A 12,701-nucleotide genomic window follows, 5' to 3' on the forward strand; every position below is an offset into this window, starting at 1 on the left:
TACCTAGATTGGGACAAGAGTATTGAAGGATGGGTGACATTGAGTAATGACCAAAAGCTAGGAAAAAGGTGGAATGGCTCTGTTAATTAAACATTATATTAGCACAATAGAGATATGATTTAAATTCAGGAAATCAAGATATAGAGCAGTCTGGGTTGACATAAGGAATGATAGAGGAAAGAGGTCACTTGTGCGAGCTGTGTATAGTCCTCCTAACAGAAACCACTGGTAGGACAGGGCATCATGGAAGAAATGATGGGAGCTTATCAGATTATTGTGGGGTAATCTTAACTTACAAGTAGAATGGAAAAATCAGATGGGGAAATTTGGTCTCAATGGAGGAATTTACTGAATATTTTTCAGGTAATTTTTCAGAACAGCATCTATGGCATTAACCAGAAAGTAGGCTTTCACTATGAAGTTAGTAATTATGTCTATCTCGTTGGTCAACCCAGTTTTGGCCAACAAGATAGAATTAATTACTAACCTCATAGTGAAAGTGCAACTGAGTAGCAGCAAACAATTGACTTTTATATCCATTCGAAGAGAGGGAAGTGTAGATTTGAGAATTTAAATTTAATTATGTAGTTAAACAAGGGCAATCACGAGAGCTTGAAATCAATGCTAGCAAAAGAAAACCAACAGTTCAACAGAAGGTCTATTTGAGTAACAGAGTCATAGAGTCATACAGCATGGAAACAGATCCTTTGGTCCAACTTGTTCATGCTGACCAAGATTCCCAAACTAAACTACTCCCCATTTGCCTGCATTTGGTCCATATCCCCTAAATGCTTCCTGCAGCGTTTGTACCTTAAAACATTGAGCTGCCATTCCCGGCTCACTTTCAGCCATGTTTCTGTAATAGCTATGTTATCCCAGTCACATGTTCCCATCCGTGCCCCAAGTTCATCTGCCTTACCTGTCAGGCCTCTTGCATTGAAACAAATGCAGTTTAATTCATCAGTTTTCCCTCGTTCCCTGCCATGGTCTTGCATGCCTGGTCTATTTAACGTGTACTCTTGAATGTCTGTACAAGTCTCAACATTCCCTTTTGGCTCACTGCTGTTTAGGGTCCCACCCCCGTCAGAATCGTTTAAACCCACCCAAGTAGCTCTAGCAAATCTCCTTGCCAGGCTATTGAAACACCTCCAGTTCAGGTGCAACATGTCCTTTTTGCACAGGTCACCTCTGACCGAAGAGATGCCAATGATCTGAATCCCTGCCCTCTCCAGTCACACATTCATCTGCTTCATCCTTCTATTCCTACTCTCACTAGCCCATGGCACCGGGACTCATCCAGAAATTATTACTCTTTAAGTCCTGCTTTTTAACCTTGTGCCTAACTCCCTATATTCACTCTGGAGGACCTCATCCCTTTCTATAGCCCATATCATTGGTACCAATTTGTACCAAAGTGTCTGGCTGTTGCTTTGAGAATTTGCTCAAAGATGTACTTGACCTTGGCACCAGGGAAGCAAGACACCATCCTGGAGTCTCACTAATGTCCGCAGCAACACCTGTTCATACCCCTGACCAGACAGTCCCCAATCACAATTGCTCGTTGAACTTTGCTATTCCTGCTTTACAGCAGAATCAGCCATGATGCCAAAAACATGGCTGTTGCTGCTATTTCCCCCCTTGAGTCTACCCACCCCCAAGAGTATCCAAAATGGTACACTTGATAGAGATTGGGCTAGCCACAGGAGACTCTTGCACTATCTGCCTACCTCTCCTGGTGATCGCCACTCTACCTGATTGAGCCTGCAGTGTGACCACCTCACTGAGGGATACCATGCCTCAGGCTAGTGGAGTAGCTGAGGTGAAGGCAAGTCCTTCTTGGTAATTTTAGTTGGTGCAGAGATTGAAACTACACTGTAGGCAGCCATCCAGCCAACTGTGCTTACAGACACTCCATAAGACTGCAGACAAATTGAACAGATATTTTGCATTAGTCTTCACCAGACAGGATACAAGTAACATCCTTGAAATAGCTGTAACTTAGGAATTTGAAGAGAGAGAGAAACTCTAGAAAATTACAATTAGTAGGGAAGTAGTATGGAGTAAATTGCTGGACAGCCTGACAAGTCTCCAGGTCCTGATGACTGCATCCTAAAACAAGTAGCAAAATAGTTAATGCATTGGTTTTAATTTTCCAAAATTCATTGTACTCAGGTATAGATCCTTTAGATGGGAAATTAGCTAATAAAATTCCTTTTCTAAAAGAAAAGGAGGCAGAAAGGGAGTTACAGGACAGTTAGCAATTGTCATAAAGAAAAATGTGAGAAGCTACTACTAAAGACTTTAAAATAGGACACTTGGATAAGTTCAAGGTAATTAGGCAAAGCTAACATGGTTTTGTCAAAGGGGAATTATTATTAACAGATTTACTGGAGTTCTTTGAAGAAATAACTTTGATTTCCAAAAAGCATTTGAAAAAGCGTCAGATCAAAGGTTATTGCGGAAGATAAAAGCACATGGTTTTGGGTGTAATATATTGGCATGGATAAAAGATTGGTTAATTAAGAGGAAGCAGAGAATAGGAACAAATGGGTCTTTTCCAGGCCAGCAGATGTCACGAGTGGTATGCCACAGGGGTTAGTCCGAGGGCCTTAACGCTTTATCTAAATCATTTCCAAATTGTAAAGGGACCAAAGGTATGATCAATAAATCTGACACAAGGATGGGTAGGAACGTGAATTGTGTAGAAGGCATAACGAGCCTAAAAAGGAATATAGATAGATTAAGTGAATGGGTAAAGATAAAGCAAATGGAACATAATGCCAGAAATTACCTACTTTGACAAAGAATAAAAGAAGCCTCTTATCTAAATGGTGAGATGTTGCAAAGGTCTGAGATGCACGGAGATTTAGGTGTCCCAGTTTATGAATCTCAAAGTTAGCACGTAGAGACAGCAAGTAATCAGGAAGGCTGATAGAATGTTATCGTTTATTGCAACGAAAATTGAATGCAAGGGGAGGGAGGTTATGCTTCTGTTATGCAGGATAATGAAGAGACCACACTTGGAGTACATGTACAGTACTGGTCACTGTATGAAAAGAAGGATGTTGTCTGGAATAAGCAGATTGCCTTATAAGAGAGAATCTAGGGTTAGGGGTCATACTTTAAAAATGAAGAGGCACTCATTTAAGACAGACGAGGGGAGAAACACATTCTGAGGGCTGGTTGTCTTTAGAATTCACTGCCTCAAAAAGTAGATGCAAGGCAGAGGCCTATCCTTGTTCCTTGTTCTTATATTTGTAATACATATGAACATGCGGACAAAGGCTCCAAATACTTTGGCTAAAACTCTAGTCCTGCTAAATAGGATTATAAAAATCAAGGCTGTTATGCTCAATTAGGTTAATTCTGTCACCATTATAACATTTATAAATAGCAATGAATGGCACCTGGCTTATGTTGCCAGCTGCTCTTAAGTGCTGACTGGAGCTATCTGAACCAGAAGCAGAGATGCCAGTTACATATTGCTTCATATTAAACTTGTACTGACATTTTCCAACTCAGACAACGATCAACAGCTTTTCATAACTTAACATGAGAATTACCTAGTGATTCCTGCTGCTTGATCTGTCTCAACCTCAGATTCTTGTCAGTCAGCAGTGACTCAGTGACAGTGCTCTCGCCTCCTAGTCAGAAGGTTGTGCATTCAAATGAAATTCAAGATTTACACATATAATCCAGGCTCAGTGAGGTAGTACTAACTTGTCAGAGATTCTGGCCTTCAGTTGAGATGCTAAACCACAGTCTTGTGGTTTATAAACTTGACATAAAAGATGTTATGGCCAAAATTTCAAAGAATTTCAGACATATCCTTCCCACCAACTAGGAAACAGTGTGGAAGCAGGCTATTTGGCCCATCAAGTCCACATCAATCTTCCAAAGAGCACCCCAACCAGACCCAACCACATGCGCAATCCCTATAACCCTGCATTTCCCCTGGCTAATCCACATAGCCTGCACATCCCTGGACACAATAGGCAATTAATCATGGCCACTCACCTAACCTGCACATCTTTGGACTGGAGGAAGAAACCGGAGCACCTAGAGGAAACCCACGCGGACACAGAGAACGTCTGTCTGGAGTTTGCCCATTTGCCCAAAGCTGGATTCAAACCAGTGTCCCTGTGAGGTAGCAGTGATAACCACTGAACCAGCATGCCACCCAACTTCCAACTCCAATAGCACTTCCCTTCAGTGGGGAGAATTGGAGCAGTTTATGCACTTGCTCTCTTTGGTTAAGGTATTAAGCAGGTGGCTTACCATTGCAACATGCTCCAATACTAACAACACCAAGAGGAAACCAGACACTTTCTGATTGCACCATTCAGGAAAGAGGGTGTGCCCACTCAGATGTAATTGGAAAACATTGAACCCAGGGGATCTATAATGACAGTTCTGCAATCCAGACATAAGTGAACGTTAGCACCACAGTAGGTTCAGGCTCTCTCAGTATGTCACAGTGAGCTTCTGCACACTCATGATATCACACTATCTTCCTGGTGCATCAGATGGGCATGCACTGCCAATAGCCAACCAGGTTTTTCCACCTGTGGCACATAATTCTGATTATCCTAAACTTTCACTTTTTCTTTTAAAATTCTTTGACATTATATGGGCCTTGCTGATTAGGTCAGCAATTGTTGCCCATCCCTGACAGCCCTTAATAATGTGGTGGTAAGCTGATTTCTCAAACCTCTGAAATCCACTGTAATCTACTGTGCTGTTTGGGAAGCAGCTTCAGGGTTCTAACCCAAGTGCATATATTATGGGGTTTGTTAGGGAACTTGCAAGTGATGGTTTACCTAAGCATCTGGCAGACTTGCCCTTCCAGCTGGTAGAGATCACTAGTTCGGAAGCTGCTGTGAAGCAACTTTGAGTTACTATCCTGTCTGTAAGGTGTACTGCAATCTGCTGCCACTATGCGTCAGTGCTGGAGAGAATAAATGTTTAAGGTAGTGGATGTGGCAGTAGTTAAGCATGCTGCTTTTTTCCTGGTGTTAAGCTTCTTGACACTTACCCAGGGAAGACAGAAGATTCTATCAACACTCCTGACATGTGCTTTGATAGAGTGGGCAGGCTTTAGAGAATCAGAGGAAGTAACTTACTGGAGATGTCCGAGCCTCTGATCTGCTCTTTTAGCCACGGTATTTATATGGCTAGCGCAGTTTAGCTGAGCTCCAGTAACCCCAGTGACGTTAATAGCAGGGAACAAGACTGTAATGCCATTGAACATCCAGGGCAGATAGTTAGATTCTCTCTTGTTGAAGATAGCCACTGCCTGACACTTCTATAAATTTACTTGACACTTTTCACCCATAGCCTGAACATTGGATCAGACCTGCTGCAGATGGACCAGATGGCTTCAGCAGATTAGGCATTAAACGAAGGCCTGAATCGCCCCATCGGGCAGATGCAAAATATTCCACAGTACCGTTCCAAAGAGCACCACGGAAGTCTTTTATTTGAATTCTGGCCAATGTTAATCCCTCAACCAGTAATCACCAACAAATAAATAAACAGAACTGCAGATGCTGGGAATCTGAAAAAATACAAATTGCGTGAGAAATTGCAGGTCCGGCAGCATCTGCAGAGAGAAAATAGAGTTAATGTTTTGAGTCACTAAGGAGGATCACTGGACTCAATATTTAATGTTTTCTCTCCACAGATGCTACTAGACCTGCTGAGTTTCTCTAGCAATTTCTGCTTTTGTATCACAAATGGATTATCTGGCGATTAACGCATTGCTTTTTGTGGATATGCTGTGAAAAGGTGGTCACGTTTCCTACGCTACAACGGGTTTTCTTTTGAAGCATAGTCAAAGGTCATGCATTTGAGACACATTTTTATGTATTATGCATAGTAAAAATGTATAAATCATAACAAATATTACTTTTATGATCTCAAGCTTCAGCTACTCACCAGCTATCAGAACATTTCACTCAGAAAATAATTTGCAACCGAACATCCGGGTTATGATCTGATGACGACCATTTGGCCTTCAGGTTTTTCTGCCATTTAATAAGATCACAGCTGAACCACTCGTGCTCCAAATTTTACATTCTCCTCTATTCTCAGTAATCTTTGATTCCCTTGCCTAACGAGCATCTTTCAGCTGTGAGACTTAAAAATACTCAATGACCCCTTGCTCCACTGTTGTTTGAGGCAGAGTGTTTCAATGTTGCACAAATCGGAGGCAAAAAAAACTCATCTCTGTCCTGAAAGGGCGACACCTAATTTTAAAACAGATGTCCCTAGTTATGGGCTTACTCATATGAAGAAATATCTTTTCCATATCCACCTTGTCAAGATTTTCAGGATCTTATATTTTATTTGAAATAAATCAGCTCGCTCTTTTAAACTGTCACAATAACTAGCCCAGTTTGTCCAAACTCTCCTCCAAATACACCCACACATTCCAAGTATCAAACTCATAAATCTTAGAACTGCCTCCAATGCATTTACATCTTTCCTTAAGTAAGGAGACCAAAATAGCACACAGTATTAGAGTGTCATATCATTTTTCTTCAGATAACAAGGTGTCGAACTGGATGAACACAGCAGGCCAAGCAGCATCAGAGGAGCAGGAAGGCTGATGTTTCGGGCCTAGACTCTTCTTCCATTTCTGAAGATGGGTCTAGGCCTGAAACGCTAGCCTTCCTGATCCTCTGATGCTGCTTGGCCTGCTGTGGTCATCCAGCTCCACACCTTGTTATCTCAGATTCTCGAGCATGTGCAGTTCCTACTATCTCTCCTTTTTTTTCCTCAATTCTGCTCAATATCAAAATTACTATTCTGTTTGTCCCTGCATACTAACCTTTTGTGACTCATGCATTACAACACTTGGATCCATAAAAGCCTCAAAATTTTACACATATTCATGGTCTAAAAAATATTCTCCTGACAATACAGGTACTCCATAAAGCAGTCTCCGAGCCTACGCTTGGTGTCCCCAATGTAGAGGAGGCCGTATTGGGAACAGCTAATATTGTATACCACATTAGCGGATGTGCAGGTGAACATCTGTTTAATGCACAGGGTGTTTTTAGGGCCTGGGATAGAGGTGAGGGGGGAGCATGGAGCAGGTGTAGCACCTCCTACGGTTGCAGGGAAAGGTGCCACGGAGGTGGTGGGGACTGTGGAGTGGATGAGGAAGTCACTCAGAGAGTGGTCCCTAGGGAAGGCAGATAAGAGTGTGGAGGGAAATATAACCTTTGTAATGGGGTCAGATTGCAGATGGTGGTAGTGGCAGAGAATGATGCGTTGAATCCGGAGGTTAATGGGGTGATACGTGTGGACAAGGGGAATTCTGTTTTTGTTTTTATTGCGGGGAGGGGGCATAAGGGCTGAGGTGTGGGAAACACAAGATATGCATTTGTGGGCTTTTTTGACCACTGGAGGAGAGAAAACCCACAAGATGTATCTAATATTTGGTCTGGCTTGTTGACTGGGAATTTACGTTGAGTGGCTTCCTCAGGTCTCTTTCACTTGCTCCATCACACCTCCACTGTCAATTAATTTTCTACCTTCCTGTTGGGCAATAGTTTTCACATATATTCTGAGTCCTTGAATTAGCATATGGATGATGATGGGATAGTTTAGGGGGATGGGCTTAGATTAGTTCACAGGTCGGCGCAACAGAGGGCCAAAGGTCCTGTTCTGCGCTGCATTGCTCAATGTTCAATGTTTAATATGAAAGCAGGCCATTTGTTCCATCGAACCCACACCGACCTTCCAAACAGCATCCCCCTCAGACCTACCCCCTCTACCCTATTCCTGTAACCCTGCATTTCCTATGGCTAATCTACCTAACTTGTACATCTTTGGACTAGGGAGGAAATTGCAGCACCTAGACGAAACCCACGCAGACACGGGAAGAATGTGCAAACTCCACACAATCTGTTGCCCAGGGCGGAATTGAGCCCGCGTCCCTGCAGCCGAGAGGCAGCGGTGCTAACCACCAAGCCACTCTTAATTCGTAAAATGACTGTTCTGATAAATCCCCCCAATCTAGAAGAACGGGTTATATCACATATGTTGAAAAGGTGTTATTACAGGGAAAAGGATGAGAAGTATGTATGTCAGGTAGTGTAGGGGATGTTGCAAATGATTATAACAGAGAGATAGGAGAAGAGGTAGACAGACAGTTTGCTATGAGAACCTGTAATTTGACCGACCAAAACAGAAATTCTGGGACAATTAGAACTGTGTTCTTGCGCTTACAGAAAGGATAACCGGAGGATCTATTAATTTTATATAGTCTAAGGAAATATGTAGAGATAGACCTGAATGCATGTTAGCTAGGCACAATGTAGATGCATGAGTGTCAGTACCAATAAAACAACATCCTTATTGATTGACCCCAGACAAATGAAACTCAGGTATAAACAGAGATTCAATACTGGAAAATCACTTGACTGAACCTAGCAAAAGCAGGTCACATTCACCAATAGTATTATGCCTGACTGAGATAGCGCACTCAAGAGAGAGGTCTATTATTCCTGAACTTGTCATACAAGCTGAGGATTTTAAGAAGTATGGAGAATTCCTCAATTTACCTGCCTTTTAGTCCCAGGTTGACAGAAAGCACAGGTCAGGTTTCTATACTCAACCAGCAGGGCTATTTAATACAAATAAATATTTTCTAACTACAGATAAAAATTGTGAACACTATTTTCAACTCCCCCTACACACAGACAGGCCGACAAAGACAAATAAAAACAAACGAGTGTTATGAGCAGAGGAAAAGACTGAGATGGCCATACTCTGTACTTGTTCTGCTAAAGTGAACAACTTCACATTTTCCCACATTATATTCCATGGGCCAATTTTTTACCCAGGCTTAACTTAATAGGGATACAGGCAGACAGGCAATTTTCACAAAACATTTTCCTAAATATCTTTGTGACATCTGCAAATTTAGCCTCACATTTTCAATCACCTCAATTAAGTCATTGATGCAAACAGTAAAAAGTTGAAACACTGAACAATCCCTCTGGTACCCCTCTCATGCATAAATTGACTTCTCCCACCCAGCCAATTTTCAATCCATGCCTTCCCCCGTGCCACCCCCACAACTTACATTCCAATGCTATTTACATAATAACCATTTTATGTAGAACTTTGTTAAATGCCTTCTGGAAATGCAAGCACAAACAGTCTTGCTAACCCATCCTGTGTCTACCCCTTTTGGTGCTGGCCCTCATTTTAATTGGATTATAATACGTGGTCATTAAATAAAGTACTTGAAAGGAGAAAGTAAGAGTAAGCAGTCAGTTGGCTATTTAGCTAGATTGCAATGCAGAGTAATGCCAACAGCACGGGTTCAATTCCCACACCAGCTGCAGTTACCATGAAACATTCTCCTTCTCTTCCTCTCTCCTCACCTGAAGTGTGGTGACCCTCAGGGTACTCCTCACCAGTCAACTCAGAACAGCCCTACAGTCTGGTAGGACTAAGGCAACTTTAGTTTCTATCAATAACTTGAGATCTCAAAAGTTACAAGTAAATTAAATATTTGGATTCAAATACACAATTGAACATGCCTCAAAGGCACTATAACATAATCAATCACAAATGGCTGCCTTAACATTAGTCTGACATAAAATAGATTTAGATCAAGCAGTTTTACAATGCGATTTGCTCCTACCACACATAATCCATTGAATCAATAGTAAGAATTATCCATGCTTGTCTGGATATTAATAAAGTGCATAATTTAATACTGACAAAGCCCATCACAAAACACAAGTACATAATCAAAATACAATTCTTTTAACACGTATAACAAATCAATTTATGCAGACAAAGCAATCAACAACAATTTTCATTAATATAATGCCTTTAAGTAAAGCATCTCAATGCTTCACAGGAACAATTTGACACTAAGCCACTTGGACATATTCATGCAGCTGATCAAAGGGCTAAGTTTTAGGAAGCATCTTAAAGAGAGACAGAGATGTCAGGAGGGAATTCTAGCACCTACAGACTCAGCAGTTGAAAGCATGGCTACCAATGGAAGGAGGATTAAAATTACAGATGCATAACAGCCCAAAATGGAAGAAGCTCAGAGATGTTAAAAGGTAGGTTAAACCGAAGGAGGCACATTGCAAGAGAGAAGCATGGCCTTGGAGGGATTTGGAAATCTTTCAAAATTGTAACTGCTGCATGGCTCAACCAGGAGCCAATATAGGTCATCAAACCAAAGGCTGATGTTGAACAGTACTTGGTTCAAGACAAAAGTACACACCGCAGAAGTCCAGAAGATCTCAAATTTATGAAAGTATGGGATTTATGACAGTCAAACCAGGAAGTACTTTGGAATAGTCAAATCTATAAGTAACAAAGGCATGGGTGAGGGTTCCAATAAATGAACTGAGGTAGGATAGAGTTAGGAGGTGTTCTAATACTAGTGACGGCATGGATATGTGGCCAGAAGCTCAACTCTGGGTCAAATACAAATACAATAGCAACAAGATTGCAAAAGGCATGGATATACCTCAAATAACTGCCAGGGACATGGATGGAGTTAGTGGCTAGCAAATGGAGTTTTCAGAGTTCCAAAAACATTGGCTTCAGTTTTCCGAACATTCAATTGAAGGAAATTTCTGCTTTAGACTTCTCAGTGAGGTGCCATTTAGCGTAAAATAGCCTTAACAATTTTAGTGAAGCAAGGTGATCAGATTAAATTACAAGCACCTTCAAATGAAATGCTTCAGATTCTCAGAAATCGATCTGAAATAAAGGCATGAAAGAAGTCAAAACCAGGAGGAGAAATAGGATTGGGTAGGTGGCCGAGAGACCAACAGGGTATGTGGCCATGGTGAGTTCCTTTAATTTGTTCTATATTCAGCAACAACACCCAACATCATATTTCAAGTCACCATTGTTATAAAAAGAACAAAAAAAAACCACTACTGTAACTCAGTGGATGAAAACCAGGACACCAATCTTTCCCAAACAATCAGGACACTGAGATGGCAAAGAAAATGTGATATGTCATCTAGCTTACACTTAGAAACAACAAAAATTCTGCAGCAATTCAAAACAGGAATGCCACAATTGCCTTCAGACACTACAGTCTGCAAAAGGAGTTTATGAACCCTGTGATTGCATTACTTCCTTAACCATTCTCATGCATCTGCAGTTTATTATAAATGTACTCCAATGCTGGCACAGCAGTTCAAGCACTGGTTTTCATGCCATCATTAATCCCTTCTGACTAATCTAATCTGTCTCAGTGTTACAGGTTTAGGTAGAACCTTTCAAATACTAGTACTGTATAAAGTTAACAAGCCTGTTTTTTTAATATCAAACTATGCCCTCAGTGAGCAAGAAATATGTACTTGAGCTAGTAAATTATTGCGGAAGAAGAATTCAACGTCATGGCTTGTCCGTAAATTATTGCATCTGCTCTGGACTGTGAATACCTCTATTTTGTGAACGCCATCACAAGAACAATTTGCATTTATATATTACTTTTAACATCACAAAACATCCCGAGGTGCTTCACAGAAACGTTACCAAACAAAATTTAATACAGCCACATAAAAGGAGAATTATGGCAGATTTTAAAGGAAAGCAGGGAGACAGAGATGCAAAGAGGTTTAAGGAATTCCAGAATTGAGGTTATAGAAATAGAAGGATGAAGTTGTGGAGGGATTTGAAAATAAGAATTTTTATTAAAAACACCTTCCTCTCCACCACCCTCTGGTAGTCAAGGATTATTCTCCACGACTTCCATTATCTCCAGCATAATGCCACATCTTCACTTCTGCTCCAGTATCAACATCCCAGTGGGCTCATTCCCAGTGATATCCCGGTCCATTCCTCATTCACCCCCAACATGCCATTCTGTACCCAGGAAACCTTAACATAAACATGCAAGATATGTAATACTTGTCCTTTTGCCTCCCACTCCACATCATAGACTCTAAACAGTCCTCTCAGATGAAGCAGCAGTTATCATGCATTTCTTCCAATTTAATCTTCTGTATTCACTGCTCACAATGCAATCATCTCTACATGGAGAGACCAAACACAGGTTCACACAGCATCTGTGCTCTGCATGCACGAAACAACCAGACCTTCGGTTGCTATCCATTTTAATCTCCCCTCCCACTCCCCTGACAACATGTCCAACTTTGCCTCCTCCACTGTCAGAGTCAAACATAAACTGGAGAAAGAACAACTGATATTTTGCCTTGGGAACTTAAAGCTCAACAGCCTGAACATTGGCTTCACCAGCTTCAAATTCCCTCCACCCTTGCCTTATCCGATGCCCCGCCTTCCAGACCTGTACTAACCTGTGCATCGTCCTACTCACCTATCCACTCCACCCTTCCCACAGGCCAAATCACAATAACGTCCTATCTGCAGCCACCTATCGCCATCCCAAGTACACTTCCACAGACCCATCCCCTCCAACTATTTACTTCTGGGCTCCCCTCCCTGCTCCTGCCAAAGGGTTTTGACCCAAAAATGTTGACTGGCCTGGTCCATGTTTATTTACTCAGCATCTGCAGTCCTTACTGTCTCCAAACACAAATTGGATAACTGTTTTACGAAACATCTCCATTAAGTCCACAAGCATGACCAAAGTTTCTGATGACCTGCCGTTTAAACTGTCCAGATTGTTCTCATAGGAGATCTCTATTCTTGGTTTGTTGTACTGTTCCAGTGGTGAT

At 41.5% G+C, this 12,701-nt stretch overlaps 1 protein-coding gene across 4 annotated transcripts in view; it reads right to left on the minus strand.

The window, feature by feature from the left end:
- Positions 1-12,701, minus strand: part of pacs2 (phosphofurin acidic cluster sorting protein 2) — a 244,083-nt gene that overhangs the window by 122,786 nt on the left and 108,596 nt on the right. The gene's annotated exons all lie outside the window — the stretch shown is intronic.

This window comes from Stegostoma tigrinum, chromosome 10 (assembly GCF_030684315.1).
Source record: "Stegostoma tigrinum isolate sSteTig4 chromosome 10, sSteTig4.hap1, whole genome shotgun sequence".
In the NCBI taxonomy this organism is placed as follows: Eukaryota; Metazoa; Chordata; class Chondrichthyes; order Orectolobiformes; family Stegostomatidae; genus Stegostoma; species Stegostoma tigrinum.